The 24,224-nt window shown below is 39.1% G+C and overlaps 1 protein-coding gene across 1 annotated transcript in view; it reads right to left on the bottom strand.

The window, feature by feature from the left end:
* RHBDD1 (rhomboid domain containing 1) overlaps positions 1-20,152 on the bottom strand; it is a 122,924-nt gene extending 102,772 nt beyond the window's left edge. Inside the window, exon 1 of the mRNA XM_032857368.1 lies at positions 20,028-20,152. The gene's annotated coding sequence lies outside the window, so the exon portion shown is untranslated. The remainder of the gene's footprint in view (positions 1-20,027) is intronic.
* Between the last annotated feature and the right edge of the window lie 4,072 nt (positions 20,153-24,224).

Below are 24,224 nucleotides of genomic sequence, written 5' to 3'. Positions count from 1 at the left end.
AACAGAGGGTTCGTATGTTTTACCGCTTCAAACAAGGCAAAAATGCTATGGAAATAGCAGATTATGTTAAACATAAAAACATCCCCTGCTTCTTCATTTACATGAGCTGGGCGACAAATTAGCACATCATAAATACCATGTTAACTTGGTCAAAACATATACAAAAACACAATGTGTGTGTGTGTGTGTGGTTTTTGTTTTGTTTTGTTTTGTTTTCCCTCTAGGAATGAACTCACTCTAGGAATGAACTGGACTCAACCATTTCTTCTCACTCCCTAACTCTCTCAGGAAATGCTATCATTCATGGCTTTTCTAATCCAAACACAAGAAATTGTTTTCTCTACTTCTTACCATAAGGCCAATAGATGAGAGTATTTTAGTCTTTGTTATTCCAATAAAACTTCTTAGCATACTTTTACTTTTCCTAAAAGATATTATTAGCTTCCTTCGGTCCCGAAAGAACCCAATTACAAAATGTACATTTCCAAAATATTTTTGAAAATAAGAAAATGGTGCGGTGTAATATGTATTTGCATTTAGCAAAAAACAAGAATTAACTAAATGCTTGCAAAGTAATTTGTTTCCTCTTTTTAAATATATGAGTTCATTTCAAAAAGCTTATGTAGCTTATTGGCAATATAGGGTTGTTAAATGTAACATATAGTCATATGAACAACATGTAAATTATGCTTTTAAAACTTAATATTTAAATACTAAGTGTAACAGCAAATGGTATAGCTTCACATCACTACCCCATGTTCAATCTACCAGAATGCATCATCCACCTGAGCTGATTAGTAAATGGGGGGTTCTGGGGGTCCTGGGTGAAATCTCTGTCAGAGTACCATAATTGTTTAATGGCAAGTTGCACATAAATGACAAATTCTTCTAGCCATCTGGATCTGTTAAGTGGCTTCATGAACCACAATAATGTTAAGGTCAAAGAATCAGAGTGGGACTCTGTTTTCCTATTTCATATTAAAGGCAGAGAGATCCAAGGAAATGAAAACACTCAAGTGAATGAAAATTGACTTCATGAATAAAAAATGAAAACAGGAATCAAATTATATTAAGAAGGTAATGGGGATCTAGTCATGAACATTGTGACACTCTCAGTAATTACATCCTACTCACAGAAATATCTACAACTTGGTCTCTTCCAGAAGAAACTGGGAATTGAAAGCACTTTTCCCTTGTGAGGGTTTCTGAGACTTCCCTTCATTCAGTGACTCTCCAACCTCATATGCTTCATCGTTAGAACCACATGAGAAATTGTCTTACCTGGCTCAGTATAACCATTAGACTACCTCCCAAATGCCAACTGGCTAAATCATTGATTTTAAGCTACCAGCCATAGAGTTTTTAAGACACAAGACCTCTTCCTTCCTCTTTTCCCTCATCTACCATCCCTCCCAATGAAAACAAATATAAAACATATCAACCTTAATAAGACGCTGCCCAACTGCTGTTTATAGTAGCCTCCCTTGAGTATGAATATCATTCATGTGGAAGGCAGAATCCTTGCTCTCTGAGGTGGAGGGGATTTAAGACCACTAAAACAACATAAGAAGTAACAAAATGTTTCAGATAAGTAAGAAATCATTAATAAGGGCATATATTATGTGGTGACAGACCTCACCAAAAGTCAGACACTTATCACTGGACACTCTTCCCCCAAGCCACTTATATAATGCCTGACTAGATTTGGTGAAAATCCAATCTCATCATGTTATCCCCTGCCCCCAATCCATCCTGTTTCTCACATATGATGGCATTCTCTACAACATCATCATAAAACTGAAGAGTGTCATAATTAATAGAACGGACTCCAAAGCCTAATGGCCGCATTCAAATTCTGACTCAACTGCTTTGAACTGTATGACTTGGTCAAAGACTCAGTCAGCCTGTGCCTAAGTTCCCTCATTTGTAAAATATATCCTAAATAAAGTAAGACTTGCCTCAAAGTTGTTGATGAGTTAATATTTGTCAACCATGCAGGACTATACTTGCAACATAATAAGCCTCTACCAATGTTAGCAGATATTAAAATTTTACCCTCCTCATCTGATCAACTTCAAGTATTTCAGCCTAGGATTCAAAGTCTTAAAATAGTTATATACTTCCCCAATAATAACTAATATCTAACATATATATATATATATATTTATAGTTTTCAAAGTAGTTATGTCTAATTTGTTTCATATAATTCTCACAAATGTCTGAACACAAATTTAGTTCCATGTTACCCACTAGCTGGTCTACCTGGCACTTGCCAAGAGAATCACCTGACTGTCCCGCTACCCATGCTGAAGCATCTCTTTAGAGCTACCCATATGAGGAGAAGCTCAGTGGAGCTTCTGCCCTTGGGACTTTCTGGGGATGTTCCAACTTCAGCCCTCGGCTTTCTCTGTCCAAGGTGCTTAGTTAGAGGCCGTCTCCAGATGGACAGTCACGTGGGGCACTCTCACCACCAGAGGTCACCAAAGCAAATTTCACACATACCCCATAGCTTACATTTTAAGTGTCCCCATTCCAAACACAACGGCCCAATTTAGTAGAAATCATGAGAAATTTTGGTGGGAAACCATGAGACAGAGAAAGAAATTCCATTTTTCTTGAATAGATAAGCCAAGAAGGCAATGCTTATAAACTGGACTATTAGGACACAAATCCAGCCCCTCTCACCAGACGGTACTGCTTATCTGGTGATCTCTCTCTCTGCTGTGACCCTTGTTGCTACTGCTTATTACTATGAATAGGAATTCCTATGAAACTGTCCTAAAAAGTCTGTGTGTCCACAGGCATTTGTTATATGCCTCGAATGTCTACAAGTGGTTAAGTAAAAAATCTTTGAAAATTCTAGACTGTGATCTAGAGGCAGGCCAGGAAATGGTTCAAAGTTCTGCTTCATAATCAATATTTTTTAACTTAACTCACTACACGAGGAACTCTGAAAATGCCAGCTACTTTTCTTCCACATAAACGCTTCTTGGAGGGTAAACTCAAGGTTGGGAGAACTTTTTAGAAAGTATGAAAAGGGAATAAACAATATTTCATGTTTAGTTCAATCCTTACTTACATGGGGTAAAATTTTATTAGAACTAATTTAAGTAGTAATGAGGAAAAAGTGATTAAAAGTGTGAAGATTTCAAGACTTAACCATCTAGCAAAGGGCTTCCTTTTATGAAAAGATCTCACCAAGTGAGATAAGGCAGAGCAATACTTTTTAAGTTAGATATTCTTTCAACAATAATGAGGGTCACTGAAATATGTCTATTTAAAAAAAAATTATTACAAGGAGAGAATTACATTTTTAACACTGTAAAAGAAGTAAAAATCATCTTAAGGTAAAATTCCTAGAAAACAAACCAATGTGAAGAAATTCTGAGAATTAAACAGTAAAGTTGCTGAGGGCAAAAGGGTATGTTAGAAAAGACTGGGGAAAAAATGGGTAAGACTTGCATAGTTCGGAAATATACAGACAGTGTCCATTGGGGGAGAGGGTTAATCTTCATGATCATCTCCCCATACCCCAAATTAACATAAATCTAATTAAGAAGAACATGCCTGCTACGCAAACACACCTTCAAGGCATCCCCTAGCTACTAGCCCCCTATCCTGCACCCCACTTCCAACCAGATTTCTACTTCTGAGACCCTTAGATATAGAAATTCTAGAGCCATCAGAATTTCTGGAGCCACTGCATCCAAATATTTTAATAAAATATATTTTGTACACAAAAATAACTGAGGCACAACTACAGTGGTAGCTATGAAAGATTAGTTTCAATTAAATATGGGCAAGTGATTTCAAATAATATAATCACCTACTCTGAGCCACAAAAATACATGCCCACAGCAATAAATGGAATCACCAAAGGAAACTGTCAAGTCAGGACCTGATAATCTGTTCTATCCTGTGGATTCTTAACAATATGCAGGAAATGATAAGATTCAGAGTGCTTAAGGCAAAGGTTCCTGCAACTTCACCTACGAGGAATATGGTGCAGTAGAAAGTACACGAGGTTAAACCGAAGGCATGAGGGGCGCCTGGGTGGCTCAGTGGGTTAAGCCTCTGCCTTCGGCTCAGGTCATGGTCTCAGGGTCCTGGGATTGAGCCCCGCATCGGGCTCTCTGCTCAGCAGGGAGCCTGCTTCCCTTCCTCTCTCTCTCTCTGCCTGCTTATCTGCCTACTTGTGATCTCTGTCAAATAAATAAATAAAATCTTAAAAAAAAAAACAAAAAAAAAACCCCGAAGGCATGATCTTCCATCCTGGCCCCACTATTAACAGGACAGAGAGGCCAAGAAGTAAAAGATAAAACAAGAAAACAAAAAGCCACCAACACTACCACAACAAAAATCAAGTTTTTCTACTTCACTAAGAGCTGACTGAGGATGGGAAAAGGCTTTACCCAGGGCGGAAGGTATTGGTGATCATGGATTATCTTGATGGGTTACTGGGTCTCTGTCCTGCCCTCACTGTCTACCAGAGCCTGCCCTCCTCCACTGTCCCATCTGACTCTGTGATCTTGGTCACAGAGATACTCTTGAAGTAGTACTTGGGCTGAGGCTGCAGAACTGGACCAAGCCCTTTTAGGAACCAGAAAATTAAGATTACTGTCTTCTGTGGCTCTCTAATGGGGCCACATGTCCTCAAACCTGTGGAAAAGTCTCTGGTTTAGGGAACAATGAGTTGGCTTCGCATAAAAGCAAGACTCGGGAAAGGAACTACAGGTTTAGGAAATTCTTTAAATGAGTGTCAAGAACACTAACAATAGAAGAGCTATGGGTGCCTACTTATTTACACAGAGTAGGGGAAATTAAGATTCACTGTACATTCCAAAGAACCAGAGATTTTGTCAAAGTGAAAGGAAAAGACAAAGCCTTGGTCGTGCTGAGCAATATGCTGGGGCATCCCCACAGCAATTTGAAAACTTTAGGTAAAAAGAAGATTAAAGAAGATTAAAAGGAACCAGAGAAACTATTATCGGTGAGATAGCACTTTCTCCCCTGCTTCTACTAGTGGCCCTGGTTCTACTCAGCCTAGGTCTGGCTCCTCGCTTTGGAGTCCTGAATGTCCAATAACACCAACCTCTGGAATGGTCCATCCCTTCAGGCTGATTAGGGTCAAGCTGACCCAACTAGTTTGAATCTAGTCCTAAGATTGAACTATATTCCCCCAAACACACCATCAAACACAGAGACAGATATACGGATGAAGAAAGAGATACACAGATGCAGACACAAAGAGAAATCTATCCATTCAGACTGGCAGAAGAGAGTTTAACTTTTTGTTAGCCAGGAAGAGGCTAAATTTTAAACAAGGTCACTTATGTGATCAGTCAACAAACAACACACTGACCATCGACCACAGGCAAGGCAGAGTTATTAGGCTCAGAGAAAAAGACAGTGCAAACAACTTTTTCTTGTTTCAATCGAGTTAAGAAGTTGCTCTGGGGCACCTGGAGGGCACAGGTGATTGAGCATCTAACTCTTGGTTTCGGCTCAGGTCAGGGACTCAGGGTCATGGGATCAAGCCCCACTTCAGGCTCTATGCTCAGCACAGGCTGCTTGAGACTCTCTCTTCCTCTGCCCCTCTCTGCCCGGCTCTCAATCTCTCTCTACAATAAATAAATATATCTTAAGAAAAAAGAAGTTGAGAGAGGCAAGAGTGCTTCACCCCCATACGGTGATAAAGGATGTAGATTTAGGGAAACACAAAATCCTACAGAATTACCCTATTTTTGTTCTATCATAGTCTCAGAAGAGTCTGACTAGGTGATTCTGTAGTAAGCAGGAGTCCTTCCATGCACACAGATACTTCTCCTCCATTACCATTGCCCATTTGCTGAGGGTTTTCAAACAATTTCACCGGAATCGGGGAGGACCGTTCAGAAAATCATACACAGACACAGGACGTCTTAAGTCACCTTGCCTTGGATTTTGCAGGAATGAGGTCATCAAGAAAGGGGGGGCAGTGTAAAGGTCCCCTCTGCTATAACCTGCCTAGAATTGCACACATCCATGTGCAAGACTAGGACGGTGGCCCCTGAGAAGGGCAGTCAGTCCTTGTTTCCTCCCTGCACTTCCCTAACTCTGGGAAAATCACCAGCGTGCAAAGTCTAGATAAGCTAGGGGCCTCTGATTTCATAAATCCAACCCAAGCAACCATTAACAGGAAGGACCATTTGTGCAGCTTTGTAACGGCAGAACAAGAGACCCTCCCCTAAGGCCACTATAATTACTAAACTTAAAACACTGAGTACTTGACCTTATTTTCTATTACTCTTCTATGCCCACTTTCCCTATCAGGTCATGCTTATCTCTAGGTCTTGGCTCAGCAAAAGCGGTGGTTACAATGGCTACCTTGGATCAGATGACCCAGCTGTTCTGTTTATTAGCTGTGTTAGTTACCTTGAGCAAATTATCTAATCAATCCAAGCCTTGGTTTCCCCACCTGCAAAAGTGGTTGGTATGAGGATTTAATTAGCACACTCCTGATGATTATAGCAATTTGTTTTGGTATTATTATACATTGTTTGGGCTTCGATGAGAAGCAGACACTGAGACAAGGGTCTCTGTGCAAGTAATTTATTTTGGAGGTGACACATTTAGGATTTATTGAATTTATTTAGGAGGCAACTGACTAGTAGCGGAATGGGAAAGCAAAATAAGGAAAGCAAACAGCCAAAATTGTGTGCATTACCAAGCAAGCCATCATGATGGATGCTGGGGCTTAATCTCATTGGGAAATCCCAGAGCTAGTATAGGTATGCCCCAGTGCTAACGCCCACAGGGCTGAGGGTCTGCCTTAACTCCCTGTTACTTGTGGCTTGCCACAGCAGGCAAAGCAAGTGACAGGGGCCAGAGAAAACACTCAGGCAAAGAACTGCAGGTCCTGGAGGCTAGAAGTCCATCAGAATGCATGAAGGGGATGTGGACAGGGCCCTGCTAGCATCACTCCTTAACCCAGGACACATCCTCCCCACTGCCCCCATTCCTCCCAATCCATTCAATTCCTCCTCAGTTGTAGAGCCCAGCTCTTGTCCAGGCTCCTCACTGACAGGCTCCCTGACCACAACACCAATGTCCCACAGCTCTCTGAATGGATGACCTACCACTGTCAATAGGATGTCACCAGACCCTATTGTCATATCTTCCAAACTGCGTGTTCTCAGTGTGTCTTCAGGTTTGAGAGCACGTGCTCCAGAGTCCAAACTGGTCCCACAGACCAGCTTTTAGCATTAAGTATTGTGCAAATTTATGCAAGCCACCTCAAGTAAGCCTTGGCTTTCCGCTACATAAAACGGGGTAGTAATTACAATAGCTAAACATGATCCTAGGATTCTTGTAAAGATTAAATGACTGAAAACATCAAAGTGCTTAAAATAATGCCCAGCACACAGTAAACACTCATTAAATCTTAGCTATTGTTTTAATGACAAACAGAAATACTCATTTTCTACTGATTGATAGTTTTTCTAAAATACAGGTCTAAAAGAAAAGTCAAATCACTGGCTACAATTACACACACATATTACTAGTTCATCTTTGGTATTACTGCTCTCAAACCTTACATGTGTGCTATTATCTGATAAAGTTAATGTGCAGATCTGGACCCACAGATGGAGGCCATGCCAGCGGCCCGGCCCACATCACAAACCTAAACTGTAGTCAATCTGTACTTACAAGAAAGGCCTCACTGTCAAGGAAATCTAAACACTTATACCACCAAACCTCCATCTTTGGCTTTGGCTAGCTCATCTTACTCTAGAAAACAGGACCTGCCTGCCTCATAAGGAAATCCCACACCCCCTAGCCAACCATACCTGTTTCCACACTACCTCTTCTAATACCCTATATACCATTTGCCCTTGCCTAAAATCCTCAGGAGAGAGTGATTCACTGTTTGTTGGGTACTCTATCCCCTGCCCCCAAATTCATGGATTGTTTTCCTTTGGAAAAAAATACCAAACTCATTACTAAATTGTTTCATTATTTCACATATCCCATTCAACCCTCTAAACTTTACTAAACAGGTATTATTATTATTATTATTTCCTCATGTTATAGATGAGCAGAAATTTTAACCACAATAAAATCTGGCTCCAGAGTCTCTGTTCTTCAAATGAAGTTGTGAGTCAGGTTGTCTCTGCAGAAAAGTTGAGAGTTTTTAAGGTAGTCTACAGTTTGGCTCCAGAAAATCACTTAAATTACCATTTAAATGGTCCTATTAGTTACTACCTTCAGTGGATTCATTTCCAGGTAAGCTAATCGCAGGGTAGCAGAATATGCCACAAATATATAGCACTTGGCATAAACATTTTTTTTTTCGGAGTTGAAGGCAATTGAGAAGAAGCAGATATAAGTAAAGGTCTTTGCTCTCCCCTGTTTACCTAACAGCAGGATGTGAATTTATAAATGTTCCCCTCCTTAGCTACCAAGATGGACAAAATTTAATCACTAGGGACAACCTTTGATGTGGCATCAGTGGAATCTACACAACAAACTTTACTAACTAGTCTGTATCTTCGATTAGTTCCCCCATATATCTGCTTCCCATAGAAACTCAAAGTCCTTTCAGTCTTGTTACTTCTCCAAAAATGTACTATTCTTTTATTAAAATGCTATATAAGCCCAAGTTCTAACCATCCCTTTGAGTTATTCATCTCTGTGTACTCCCAAACGCTAATAAAGTTGTTTTTCTCATTGATCTGTCTTTTGTCAGTCAGGTTCACAGGGCTCCAACTAGAGAAGCCAGGAGCATACAAGGGTATGGAAAATTTTTCCTCTCCTACACGAATCTGGCTATGAGTCTTGATGTGAGCCTCTTCAGTTGCGGAGTGAGTTTGCCTTATATGGATCTCAGTCCTTTGATGGATCTAAGAAGTCTTGATTTTCAGATTGTTCAGCATTTATCTGTTGTGAGGACCAGGGTGACAACTTCTAAGCTCTACACATGTCAGAGCTGAAACAAGAAGTCACCCCACTATCTCTTAATAACAGATATGATACTTTAACACCAAAAAAATTAGGAAGGACATAACCTCAGCCTGAAGAACAGTCTTTCCCAAGAAAGGGCAGTTGGTGACTTCCACTAAACATGTCAAGATGTATATGTATCTTGAAAATATTTCAAATATAGAAAATCTTACTAGAGAAAACTTTTATTCTATCAAATCTAATGGTTTTCTTGATACAAGTCAATCTGTAGATCTATATTTAAGAGAGTAATACAGAGTAACATTCAAACACCCACTTCTTTTGGTTAATTATCATAGTCATAGCCAATGGAAACAAAAAATCAATTTAAGAATCAAGTCAAAAACAAAAAGTAACAATAATCCAAATGTTATTTTTTTTCTCATTCCACTATACAAACAGAGAAGCTGAGGAACAAAAGCCTCCATGCCTCCTCTGACTTTCTTCCACCAGGGCCAGGCACCTTGCTGGGAAGGACACTGGAAAGTGTGGATCTGGGTGGGGGGTGGGAAAGTGAAGTGCACCTTGCTTGGCATTCTTTCACACACTTCCATCCCCAGTCCTGTCCTACAAAGTGAGGTTTAATCTGAGAATGAAGTCACATAGAGGCAAAAATATCTTTTCTACCTTTTAAGAATTGTTGGAAAAAAGGATCACTCTCCCAACTTTTAGCCCTGTGCTTTGCCAAGTCTCCAAAAGCTGCCTGGTCACAACACGTCACTTTGCCTTTGAAGAATGACTCTTATAAAAATGCACCTTCATACTATTTGAGACTTGACATTGATCACACCCAAGGGACTGCCACATAGGAATCATCTTCATATTATACAAACTTACTATTCCTTGGGCAAAATCCCATCAGAGCTAGAAAAAAACTTAATTTCTCCTAATAAATGGAAATGTTTTCTTCTGCTAAGAACCACTTAACCATTTCGTTGTTTATCTATCCCCCCCACCCCTTTACTTGTGTCCTGTGTCATTTCTAAAGTGAACACTTTGGAAATAGGCAAATAATGTACAAATGTGTGCCAATTATAGAAATGTTAAGTCAATCTAATTCAGAGACTACCTTAATGAAGCTTCCTCACCTGCACCAGGCTTTGAAAGACAAAAGAAGGAAAATATTTCTAAGAAAGGAAACAGCATGCATATGCTGTTTGCATAAATGTTTGAACTGTATTATTAGAGAAGTGTAAGTTAATTAGTCCGGTCAGTTCTGCTATAGAGCTTGTTTTGTAACAAGCAAATTTGTTCAAATGCAATTAATATATCTGGGAACAACTGGAGCATATTGCAAATTTCCCATTTGATTATGTGCAATTTCATCTACAAAAAGCATTAGGTGAAAGCAGGAAACTGCACCCAGCTGAAGCAGGCTACAAAGAAATTCACCAAATGCACATATTCACAAACCTCAAACATCTACCAGCTACTGAAGTTCAGAGAGTATTTTAGGAGTTACACCCATTCACACCTGCAGTTAAAACTTGCCTCCTAATTCCAGATAATCTTTATTCTACCACTTGACAATAATTCACAAGTTGCAATCCTCCGACAACCACTTTCACCAGCACAGTTCAGGATTTTCAGGAAGGAATGTGCCATTATTTATTGTAGTATTTCTGTATTTCTTAACCACTTAACATGTGTAAGTGTGCTACCATTTTGTTCGGTTACTTTTTTTTTTTTCAATGTACCACTGACAAAGTTTTGTGAGTGTTTTGCTCCTGCCACCATCTGCACCATAGGTTCTGTGGTTTTGCTGCATGATTTTGCACAGCATGATGATTTCAGGAATGCCCATGTCCCATCCTAGCAGAGCTGACTATTCCACCAGTGGAAAGCGTATGGGAGGCAGGGCAGCTAACTTAAGAACTGCTGCTCGTCAGTCACTATTACCACACTTCACTCCACGTTTCACTCCTACCATCCTGTCTTTTAACCAAACTCACGGAAGTTAGGGGCTCCCATCACTCAAAGATTTAGAATACCACGTGCCCTGACCTTTCCCAGATAAATTAGAGTAAGAGGGGACAAACTCTCTCTCTCAACCTATCAAATATGCCCTTGATGTCTTCTTTACCTTGATGTCTTCTCTACCAAAAGTTGTTTTACCTTCCTTCGTGTGGAATTTAAAATCAACATTCCTTTAATTTTGGCAGTTGTTTACTTGACCACGTGTCCTTAATGTGTCAATGTTTACCTCTGATTATAACTACTCAAGGACATAGGCCACATTTGTGTTTGGCCAAATGCTTTTCATAAGAGAAATCAGTATAATATACAGTTCAAGTGTACAAATTTCAGCAAAGAAGGGAAGAGTAAAACTAAGAACCCAAGATCAGATGCTCTGACAATACATGCAGTTCACTGAAAAAACTGCATTTACATGCATTGTGCAAGTTTCACTTCTAGACAGCATACAAGGTCAAACCACTAACTGTCAGTTACAATAAGCTTCCAAACTTCTGGTCAATTACCTGGTTAATAACAAAAGACAAGGCTATGACATCATTACAGTTATAATTAATTTACACAGACCAGCTTCCAGTTAATCAAATACATCTTTTAAAACCACTTAATTATTTTTCACCTAGAAAGCAACATTCAGCTTTGTTAAATGAAAAGCAATCTTGCTGAATTCAACATGAAAGGCTGTCAGGCTACTCTAATACACAAAGGATGAAAGGCTTCACAGGGCATACTGCTTCAAGGTAGGAGCACTCACAGCAAAAACAAGCACAAGGTGACGGCGAACACAACACATTTGAACAATTTCCAAACATAGGTTGTCAGGAAATGGGGTAAACAGGCTTTCGGGAAGAGAACTGTCCTAATGTTTTTTTGTCAAAGATATATGGGCACAGCAATATTAATGTATGTAGTATAGGACAGTAGTTAAGGGCATGGTCTTTGCTAAGAATTCTACAATATGCCTTGGAAAATTTGTTTGACTGCTCATTTCTCACCTGTAAAAGGACATGAGGCAGGCTTGTTTGGTTTTGCAAGGATTCAATGAGATTAAGTATATAAAATCATAAGTTAGGAAATAATAGTGTCTTTAATCCATGTAAACAAATAAACCAAAATAAGACATAAGATCAAAGATTTTAAATAGCTTTAAAGTATTTTTACAACTCAGTAACCAATTGTCATTTTTCTGGGCTTTCTGTGATCCATTATTTTTAAACTGCATCATATGATTCAAATACACACACATTTAAAAAACAATACGGTGTATGTGGAAGGTGTATGTGGAAGTCATTATTTAATTAAAATAAATTTTATAATAAAGTCTCAAACCAGAGTTTCTGTCAACATTATCTGATAATTTGAGAATTTAATGAGCCTCCATTTTAGGATTAAAAATCTCATTATGTCATATGACAAAAATTTTATTTTTTCTGCCGTTTTAAAGTGTTACAGTCTTAACAGAAATAATTAGATTATCTTTATACATGAAAAATGAAACTACTGGATTTTTGTATATAATCTTGACTTCTGCTCCATGGTAAGGTGAATTAGTGCCAACTCCAATTCTGATCCATCAGCACTTATGATTTCCAATATCAATCATAAGCTGGTTCTTTCTCTAACAGACTACACGTCTTAGTGAAATGAGGGCTCATTAAAGCTCTTCTACTGACAGCCCTTCAGACATAGGTCCTTAACCAGGAGACACATGCGGAGCAGGAATGCCAGCAGCATAAACCATCATTCCCCTCAAGAGGATTCAAGTAACTCCATGCTCACCTTTGCTCCATGCCTTATTTCTTTATCTGCCTAAAGTCAATGCAAAAACTGATAGCCATCCCCCCACTTAATCTCTGTGTAAGAACTGTTAGTGAATTATTTATGTGCCTGAAATCCTCCTAGCACAAGAAGTAGTCAAGAGGGAGAAGAGCATGGCTGACTTCAGAGATGTTATGTGTTCCCACAAGGTACACGGGACATCCACTCATCACTAGGTGGTGGGGCAGCTTGGAGTTTGGCCTGTCCAGCAGCAACAATACCTCATTCTTTCAGGAATAGGAAGCTGCCTCCCACCCTCACTGGATATGGTCCTAGTGGGGACCAACAAAGACGCCCTTTCGCACACTAACTGAAGGGTGATAATGACCAAAGGTTAGCATAACTCTCCCCCTGGAATCTAAAAATTGTGCAGAGACACTAAGACCAACAACATCTGGAGCTGATACAGCTTTAAAGTACTGTCCAAGTCCACCAAGTCTACCCAACCCTTGAGAGCTCACTTAGCTATTATCCTTTACCAACACTTAGTTGGTTCGTTTTCTGTCAATTCTCTGGGTTTACCCATAGACTTTCAATAAATCTCTTGTTCTTGAATAAGCTATCTGGATACAACGGTTAACTTACTTTCTTTTGTTTGCAAAACACTACACAAAATACTACATTTGCCAAGGGCTGGCAAGCAGATCCTAGTCTATTTCAAGCATTACTAACTCTCATTGTCTCCTGGTACAGCACTCTAGCCCATGGGAGAACCAAAACATGATGTGTACGTAAGTGGCAGCAAAGATCTGCTATAGTCATGCTATCACTAGAGAAAGAGGAGTGCGCCCAGCTAAGGATGGGAGTACGAGAGCCAACTTCTGCATAAATAAGGCAAAGTCCTCTTAAAGGCATAAACTAAGTGTCTAAACTTGGACATTGGATGAAAAATGTAATCACAAATGGAAAAATAAATTGTCTAAAATTTGTCTTTCATTTATAAAAGATTGATGTTTAAAAAAAACATCTAATTACTGATTTTCAAAAACCTACTCCTTGCCATTGTTCTTCATTGAAAATAAGATTACTCTCCACATTTAATAAAACGTTATCACTTGGTGAACACTTCTGACTAGAACGTTGAGACAACAAATCACTTAGATTTACCTACCAAAAAAAAAAAAAAAACAAAAAAAAAACAAAAAACAAAAAACAAAGGAAAGGAAAGAAGGAAGAGATTGAATAAGAGGTTTCTTCAACCTGATAGCCTTTAGGAAATATCATGGAATTACCCTGCATGCTTTTCTGTGGGTTTACCCCCTTGTTCCACCATCCTGTAATTTATCACACTTTTCTAATTATGAGCCCAGAGAAGAAAACCAATGAATGTGAAATTACAGCAGCAAAAGCATTAAGCAGATAATTTTATATCTCATTTTCTATATTCTTTCATTTAAGAAATATCTGAATGCCTATAAAGGGAGAGGTACTGTCCTTTCAGGCAACCACAGCCTAGAGAGCAGAAATACAAACAGAGGTATTATGCTGTGATAATGAAAACAGGAATGCATATAAAGTTGCACAGAACGTTTACACAATAGCAGAAGTAAGTTTTAAGGTTTTATATGGGTTGTGGAGTAAAGAAAGAAAATACTGGGCAGGCATTACCCTGTGGGCAATGCAGAGGGAGATGAAATGATCCGTGAAACTCGTAATCAAAAGTAGGAGAGTTATCTCACAAAAATAAAAGGATTTAAGTCATCACTTGGTGGACATAATAGCTAGAAGCTAAAAATCTGGAAAGCTGAAGCTCTCTTAGTAATACAAAATTAACATACCTTGAAAGAAACAAGTAAATCTTAAATACTTTGGTAGTAAGGAAGGGACAATGTAGGCAGTATGCACAATATTTGTTCCTACACTGGCTCCAACTTAGAATCAAACTGATTCATTATAACCACATGATTGCAAATTGCTGGGATTTGCAACATTAAAAAATGTAGCAAAGTTTCTTTCAGTGTTGCCCAAGAGAATCCCTCAAGGAAAAAAGAAATCCCAAATTAGAAGTAGCTGCCAACACACACAGACCTACACACACATACACACACCCTATATTTTATTTATATAAGGCTGAAGTCATTGTAATATGTATAAAAATTTCATTCATAACTATCCTGATATTGTGACTTTGGATTAAAAATGAATAAGCAAGTTTACACCATGCGGAAACAGCTGTTGGTATAATGAGAACATTCCTGGAGCTGAAGCCAGATTTGGGGTCAAATATGGATGCCATTGTTTACTAGTATGGGGCCTTGGGCAAATCACATAATCAATCCTGCTGAGCTTCTGCTTCTTTATTCATAGATGAGAAAAATTCCACTTACTTACTGGAGTCATTGTGAAGAATAAATGAAATAGCATATTATGAGAAAGCACGTAGCACACTCCCAAAGTTTGTTTTCCAATCTCCCTTCCTCTCCATAAAGTAATGAGCCTTTCCCCCCAAGGAACTGGACTTTATTGCTTCATAATTATGATGTTCATGTAACAATGTCCAAGAAACTAGATGGTAAAATAACACCAACACGCAAACCTGAATGCACACATTGTTAGTTGACTATTATCTAGATCCCAAAGGGCTCTTATATGGCTCTTGTACACTATCTATTGCTTCCCAGAAATTTGACACATTTTCTTTTCTGAATACAGCCAAAATTATCCCACAGGCTTTGAAATATCGCCATCATGATGTTGCACAGAGCAGCTGGCTGATTGAAAGTGACTCCCCCTCCCCCACACTCCAGCTGTCACCAGGAAACCCTCCTTAATGTGTGAAAAAAGACAATGTGATATTACTACCACCCCTATTAATAACAATCTTACAAATAGTTAGCATTTTGAGATTGTTTCTTATGAAAGCTTACTATTAACTAAAAATTAACTCTTTAAGAAAAACCCTTTACCATACAAATTGCAAACCAGCTGCTTTCATACAACAAAAAACAGAGGAACGGTAAACACAAGTAATATATTTCCACTGACTTCTTGTTTCTTTTTCCATGAGTCATCTGTAATGCTAAACAACAGCCAGTTAAAATATTAAATAACTTTAATGGTGATACAGCTGTCACGGCTTAGTGGGATCAAGAAAAAACAATAACAACAACAACAAAAAAAACAAAAAAACAAAAATCCTGAGATGATTTCTCTAAAAGCATGCATAGAACTCCCATTTTTTGTAAAATATGGGTCATAATGAAGACTGGGTTTTTTTGTTTTGTTTTGTTTTTTAAATAACCACTCACTCCTCTGCATGAGAAGTTATACATACATTTTACATTGCTGAAAATCCTGGGAATTGTTTTCACAACAAGTTTGTGAATTCCACTCACAATAATTCTTAATGCCATGACTTTTTAGATACAACTGTCTCTTGATGGTTTCTATCCCACAGATGAAGAGTTTCACACCCAGTGCCCTAAACTCCAGCGTTCTGGGGACAGGCCTTGGAGTATCACTGCAAAAAGTTCAAGATGAGCACCAGCAAGCAGAACCGCACCCTTCAATCTCTCTTAAGGCTTCTCATCTCCTGAGCTTTAGATTCTTCTAAAGAGGAGGTTCGCTGCTAATAAATAAATAAATAAATAAATAATCTAAGGACCACTGCTTATATGACTAGAACTGAAGCATAAAAGGAAATCTGTCTCCTTAAAGCATCATTTCTCTCTTTTAAATGACTTTTATTTTTTTATCTTTTAGATGTTCTGTTTTGTTTTGTTTTGAAAGAATGTTTAGGGGGCGCCTGGGTGGCTCAGTGAGTTAAGTATCTGACTCTTGATTTCTGTTCAGGTCATGATCTCATGATTATAAAATCCAGCCCTGTGTCGGGCTCCTTGCTAAGCATGGAGTCTCTTGGATTCTCTCTCCCTTTCCTTCTGCCCCTCTCTCTACTCGTTCATGCTTTCTCTCTCAAATAAATAAAATCTTAAAAATATATAAATAAGAATGTTTAGGGGAGCCTGGGTGGCACAGTTGGTTGAGCATCCGACTCTCGGTTTTAACTCAGGTTGTGATCTCAGGGTCGCGAGACTGAGCCCAGCATCAGGCTCCACACCCAGCATGAAGACTGCTTGAGATTCTCTCTTCTTCTCCTGCTCATGCTTTCTCTCTAAAATAAAAAAAAAATCTAAAAAAAAAAAAGTTTATGTACACATGCACCCATGTAATTTTACATAAATATACAGATTATTTATCCCCATCTCCATATTATAATACATTGCCAAGTAAACAAAATTATGAGCTGGTATGACTCAAGTATTTTCAATGCCCCTATATATTATATACACATAAAAGCACATAAGTTTATTTTTTTAAAAAATGGAAGATAACGCACAGTGCATATTTTCACCTCCTGGAACATAGTGTCCCCTCTGTAGTGGACTGTCCTGCTTAACTAACTGAAGAATACTTAAATATTAATCAGCCCCTGACCTTGACCTTCGGATAAACACTATTAATCAGCCCCTGACCTTGACCTTCGGATAAACACCCAAAACAATTTCATGGAATTTGCTCTGTTATGGTGATAAAACTGAAGACAGTGTTTTTCTACCAGCTTTTCAAGTTTTAATTTTTTCCATGTGTTTTCTTTCTCTCACAATAACGTGAAAGCTTTGACTCTTTGGAACTTTAACATTTAAAAAGAAAAGCAGTGCAGTTAGGTAATAACAAAATTACCTCATTTATAAAAATAGGAAGTGAATGAGGTAAGGTTAAGATTTGGAGTGATAACTATCTTTCCCACCTGTGCAACTGTAGCATTTATTGAGTCTCTCTGCCTTCACATGGTAGATATGCTTTGCAGTTTATTTCATTTCATTCATCCTGAGGTAAGCACACACCATGACTCCTACTTTACAAGAGAGAATTAAGGCTGAGAGGATGTAAATTTGTCCAATGAACTCAATAAGTAGTAGTAGCAGAGTTCAAAACAAGGTCTGACCAAAACCACTGCTATACATCTGCCCATTTTCCATAGAGAACAAGAACATTATTTAGGACCTTTGAAAAATGAATGTTTCATGATGGGACAGTGTTAATTTAGTGGTAGTATTAACAGAACTATTTACAGAAGCAGCTATCCAAAGTGACTCATGTTTATCTGCAAACTCTCACCCACAGTATCTAAGAGCCATGGTGTGGCTCAGGAGCTGTGTGCTCTAATTAAAGTGACATGTTGTGTAGGCCATGGTGTGGCACTGACCCTTCTCAAACTTGAATGAGTCTAGGTTTTACGGCAACTGCTTCAAATCCTAAACATTTCTCTTTTCCCCCCAACAATGGCCCCCTGAAAAGGGAAGGGAAAGGTTGTAAGTAAACACTGCAACTGACAATCTGAAAAAAACCAGTAGGTAAAGGGCACAGCTAATTTAGTTCCTGTGATGCTTCCAGAAAACAGGGGTATAGGGAGTAGTTATGATGAGGCCTCCTCTACTTCCTGGACCTACATGATGCATGGGAAAGGAAGATAAGGACAGAAACATTTTCATCCTGGGCTTCTGCACTCAAGTCATAAACACGCCTTAGCAATATGGCTAAGGCTTATCTTTGGTTATCCACCCAACTTCTTTACCAAGTTCTAGAACGGAGGAAGGTATAATTAAGCTGAAAAGACCAAAAGGCCAAAGAATTAAAACTATTCTTTAATGCAATATTCATGCCATTCTTAAAAATACTACAGTTCCAGGGGACCTGGCTGGCTCAGTCCATAGAGCCTGCGACTCCTGATCTTCTGGTGGTGAGTTCAATATCACACTAAGCATGGGGTCTACTTTAAAAACAAACAAACAAACAAACAAACAAAGAAACTGTTAAAAAAAAAAAAACAAAAAAAACCCTACAGCCGCAATAGTACTGGTATTAGCACATACTGCTATAACTTTCAACAGAATATCCTGGCATCCAACAATCTTGACTATATAGACTATAACTAGAATCCAGAAATAAACAAGTAAAATGCCCTCTAAGCCCTTGTCATGATATTCAGGCACCTCAGCTCACAATGAACACCATGAAAATCCTTCCAGCACAATCCAAGTACTTAATTTAATGCAGTTCTAACAAGCTATTAAGTAACATCTCATCTCTGTTTTATGTGTGTTACTGTTAAACTTACTTTGCTTGCATTTTCACAGCGCATATTTACAGCCCTTTGAAGGCTTTAAGTAAATTGTCCCAAGGTCTTACACCTAGGAAAGGGTTCACCTGGTTTCACATTCCATTGTTACTTCTCCTCTTTATCACGACAGCAATAATTCATATTAGAACCCACATGCACTGGATTACTGCAAGTCTTGTTAAAACAGATTTCTGATTCAGTAAGTCTAGGATAAGATTCCCAAATTTCCATCCCAACAAGTTCCCAGGTCCCAGGTGATGCTGATGCTAGTAGTTCTGGGACAATTAGTAGTGTATTGCTATTCTTCTCTGTAAAATTACTTGCTTCCCCAAGCTGCCATGTGAGCAGCAAATTAGAAGTCTTTAATAGTTTACTGGAATTAACAAAAGAAAAAAAAAGGACATAAATGTGAGACATTAGACTTTTAAGAAGCAACTGCAAAGAACTAAAAGCAGCAAGATTCAGCTGTCACTGAGCGTCCTGAAAAAAATATCTACACAACTCGGTGACCAAATCATGACACTGCAGTAATTCCTTCTCATAGCAATCCTGAGTCTTCAAAAGTTACGGGCAGTTTGGAAAAATGAAGCTTGTGATCCGTTTTTGGACAGGCTTTCAAGGTGTGACTAGAAAAAGGGTTAAATTCACAGGCGGATTTCCTACCCCCCTACTAAGAGAAATACCACTATTTAGGTTAGGATTGTGTTTGCCACACACTCTGTTGGAGAAAAAAAGCTACTCTTCCAACACCCGAAACTGCAAGTTGTTGCTGATGCAACTTCACTTTCAACTTCCTGCCTTCAGAAGGAATCTTTTTAAAACGCCCACAGAGCCAACCCCATCTCTGAGCACGTCGTTCCCGGCGCGGTTGGCCCCAAGAAGAGACCGGGGTGCAGACGATGCGACCCCTGGTCGACTTGCTGCGCGAAGCACCCACCCGGCTCCCAGACTTGACCAGAGTGCCCAGGATGCGGAAGCGCGCCACAAACCCGGCCCCTGGCCCGGCCCATGGGAAGTGCCGACTGGCGCCCCGCACCCCCTCACCACCCGGCGCCGCGGCCCTGGAAAAAGGGCGAGAGGCACCCGGCAGAGCCGACGACGCGAGGTGTGCCAAACAGACTCGGAAACTCACGTTCTCTACGGCCCCCGCCTGCGTCCCCACGTCTTGGCGCGCATGTGCGTCATCACGCACGGACGCCAGATACCGAATGCTCCCCGTCCCCGGGACCTGCGGGGCGGGGAGAAGAGAGCGTGGGCGACCTCACGACGCGGCTCCTGCAGCGGGGGTGGGAGGGGTAAGTAAAGTGAGAGGGCCAGCCTCCCGCCGCGCATGCTCAGTGGCGCTCCCGCGCCCTTTTTGCCCCGCAGGGTGGGCGTGCACACCGCGTGCCGTGGCGGTTCCCCCCCCCCCCCCCCCCGGCACGTTACAAGGGTTTGGCGGGAGAAGGTTCATCACAGAGCCCCGGCTCCGAGTGACACGAATAAAATTCCTTCCTGCCATAAATGACTGGTGGTCGCCTACTCACACATGAAGCAAAGGAGCGACCTGCTTTCGAGGGACCGGCCTTGGCGACAAGTGGCTAGTGGGCCCCTGTGGCTGCTGAGGAACTGGCCCACCCCTGCCGTCAGGGTCCTGCTGCTGCGTGGAGGAGTCGGACGCTGGTTGTGAATTACTGTAGGGGGACACAGAAACTCCCACCTTCGTGGGTTAGCAGCAGACAGCGCGAGAGTGGGGCCCACGTTTAGAAAGTCAGCCACCCAAGCAAGCTGCTCACTCTCCAAAGCTTCGGTTGGAGCTGGCGTTTATTAGTCTGTTGGCCCATTTAAAGGCTTCGGTGTCAAGTATTTCAATGGAAGTATCCTTTGATGCTATTTTAATAGAGGTTCTGCTAATATTGTGGAACAAGTTTTATGTTCAGTCGTAGGGAGTCAGGTTAAGTTAAATGCAGTGATGCTGTTATTTCCTGCAATATGAAGAAGCTGTCCTACTGGTTCATATGGAATTTTCTAGTAACTAGGGAGAAGACATGCATTTCTCGAGGACTCCAAATGCAGGTGGTGGTATGCTGTTTTGTATTTATTGGAAGTCTTGGCATCTGTGTTGAGCGAGGCTACCGAAAAACTGCCTAAACCAGAAGAATTTTGATTGTCTTTTGTTATTGTTTATTGTAAGGGCTTTTCATAGAAATGTTCATTTTGGAGTTTGAAATTTAGATGAAAATTTGGCTCATGTACTGGGGAATATGACAGATTTTCAAGTGACAGGAAAGATTTTTAGGAAATTCCAAGTATATATTCTTTGAGCCCTATCCCTTTCTTCTGAGAATATGCTGATGAGAAATCTTGGCAGACATTGAGAAACTACATTCCTACAAAATCAACTGAAGGGGATTGGGGTGTAGATGAATTGCCTATAGAAGTATTTTATATACTTTTCTAGAAGAAAGAAGAGGTCTCCATTTATCCTTCTGATCCATGACCATATGAATCAATTCAATTAATACTAATCCTGTTTTCTATTATTTCATGCTGCTCGCACCTTTCTATAATTGCCTCATTTTTCTTGTTCTTATCTTAATCCATCAAATACAGAAGTGATTTTAAGGGAGCCACAAGTCAAGAAGTCTTAATACAGTAATCTCAAAAATGTCATATATAAAGGTTAAGAATATACTTTGGCAATTAGATTCCATTTCAAAAATTATCTGTGAAAAAATTCATAGACATTTAAGAGGATGGCATAAGTCTACCTTTTTAAAAATGAACTTTTTTTGTCCTACATGATTCATTGAGCAGACCCGAACCTTATTTTAATTCCTGTTGAAATCAGCATTTTGTATACTCAAGTCCTGTTTAAATTGGCAAACATCAGTTAGATAATTGTATATCTTAAACATTAACATGAGGCAGTCCCACATCCTTTCACTGAGGCAGGGCTTTAATAGCAAATGATAGAACAAATAACTAAGAATCAGTGCCAGAAGACCTTTAATATTAAATTTATGTAATTGTTTCATTACTTTGTAAAATGATGATTCCTAAACACTCAAAGTATTCATTATCTTAATCATGAGAAAAAGCAGCATTATGCTCATTGTGTATAATATTCAAGACCCATCTAATGATCTGAACAATTTTCTAATTTTATCAAAGATTTGTAAGAGAGCAACAATACCGGGGACTAAGCCATTTGATGTAAATGAATGTTCCTAAAATGTGGTCCTTGCATACAAATAAAAGAGTTGTGATAAGAACCTTTATACAGTTCATAAATCTAGGACTGGAACTGGCAGGAAGGCAGATCAGTCATTTTCAGCTTTCAAAACCTGGCCTGAAGGAGAGAGGACATCAAGCAACAACACCATGAGCGAATAACACTACTGGATAATTTTTTTCAAGAAGAGCTTGTTTTGGTATCCAGTTGCTTTTGATGGATCATTTATTATTATAGCCAGCACTGTACCAAAAGATGTACAAAAACTTATCAAAGAATTTATAGCTTTCTTATTATGAAAAAGCTTACAAATTAGATAATTCAAGAACAATTTAAGAATCATAAAAATAAGTAGAAAATTACATCATGTATTATAATGATAAGACCAACAACAATACTTAATAGTGATAGACCATGAAAACAGTAATCTTAAGAAATTTGCAGTGGCTTTACTGATATCAAACAAAATAGACTTTAAGACAAATACTTGTAGAGACACATTTCATACAGAGTCAATACATCAAGAAGATAAAACAATTAGAAATGTACATGTGCCCATCAACAGAATGTTAAATACATGAAGCAAAAACTGAGACTTGAATGGAAAAATAGACATAATGATAGTTTGATATTTCAATATCCTATTCTCAATGCGTAAAGCACCTAGAAAGAAAACCACTAAGGATACAGAAGCCTTGAACAATAGTACCAACCCAATGTGTACAAACCACTGAACTTAATAACAGGATTTACATTCTTTTAAAGTATATTCTGCAGAATAATCAATATGCTAGGTCATAAAACAAGTCAATAAATTTAAGAGGACTGGGATCACATTCTATAATGGAACCGTGTTCTATGGTTAAAATGGAATTAGATTAGGAATGGACAATAGGAAAAAATAGAGAAAATCTCTAAATATTTGGAAATTAAATTAACTCAAGAGCCAAAAAAGTCACAAAGGAAATCAGGAAATATTTTGAACTGAATGAAAATGAAAACATATTGAAATTTGGGAGATGCAGCCAAAACAGTTATCTGAAGGGTATAGGTATTTAAACACATATAGAAAGGAAGGATTGTAATAATCTAGGCACCCACCTTAAGAACTAGAAAAATAAGAGCAGCTTAAACTCATAGCAAGCAAATGGGTGGGAATAATGATCATATTAGAAGCCAGTGAAACAGAAAAGAAAAATAGAGAAAATCGATGAAAATAAAAGTTGGCCCTTTGAAAAGATTGGTTAAAATTGACAAAACTTTATTGGCTGTCCCCCCACCCTCCAAAGGAGAGAAGACACAAATTACCAACATTAGGAATGAAAGTAGTATATCACTCCCCCCCCTACCAAAAGTAAAAGAGATAGCTATGCCGACAAATTGGACAACATAGTTGAGTTGGGCAAATGCCTACAAAGATACAAAACTGTCAAAACTGAATCAAGAAGACAAACAACCTGGAGTTTACATTCATGTTCTAGGGCTACTGTAACAAAGGACCACAAACTGGGTGGCTTAAACTATAGACATTTATGTCTCACACTTCTGAAAGCTTGAAGTCCAAGATGGAGGTGTCAGCACCACCTTGCTCACCCTGAAACCCATAGGAAAGAATCTGTCTTTGACTCTCTGCGTTCTGGTGGTTTACCAGCAGTCCATAACACTCCTTGGCTTGCAGCAGCATCACATCAATCTCCACCTCTATCACCACATAGCCTTCTCCCTTCAGTTTCCTCTTCTTATTAGGACACTAGTAATAGAGGATTAAAAGCCCATCCTACTCCAGTATGACCTCACCTTGACTAATTACATCTGCAATGACCTCATTCCCAAATAAGAATACATTCTGAGGTATTGTGGGTTAGGACTTCAACATATCTTTTTGGGTGATGCAATTCAACCCATAACAGATCTACAACAAGTAAAATTAACATAGTTGGAACTTGGACAACATGGGATTGAACTCTGTGGATCCACTTATATACAGATATTTTTAAATAAATATAGTACTACAAATTTTTCTTATTATTTTCTTAATATTTTTCTCTAGCTTTATAGCAAGAATATAGTATGCAATACATATACAAAATATGTATTAATCACTGTTTATGTTTT

Source organism: Lontra canadensis, unplaced genomic scaffold (assembly GCF_010015895.1).
Source record: "Lontra canadensis isolate GAN:19392208 unplaced genomic scaffold, GSC_riverotter_1.0 scaffold13, whole genome shotgun sequence".
NCBI classification, from domain to species: domain Eukaryota; kingdom Metazoa; phylum Chordata; class Mammalia; order Carnivora; family Mustelidae; genus Lontra; species Lontra canadensis.
The sequence above is the reverse complement of the archived record's forward strand: the minus strand, read 5'-3'. Positions and strand labels throughout refer to the sequence as shown.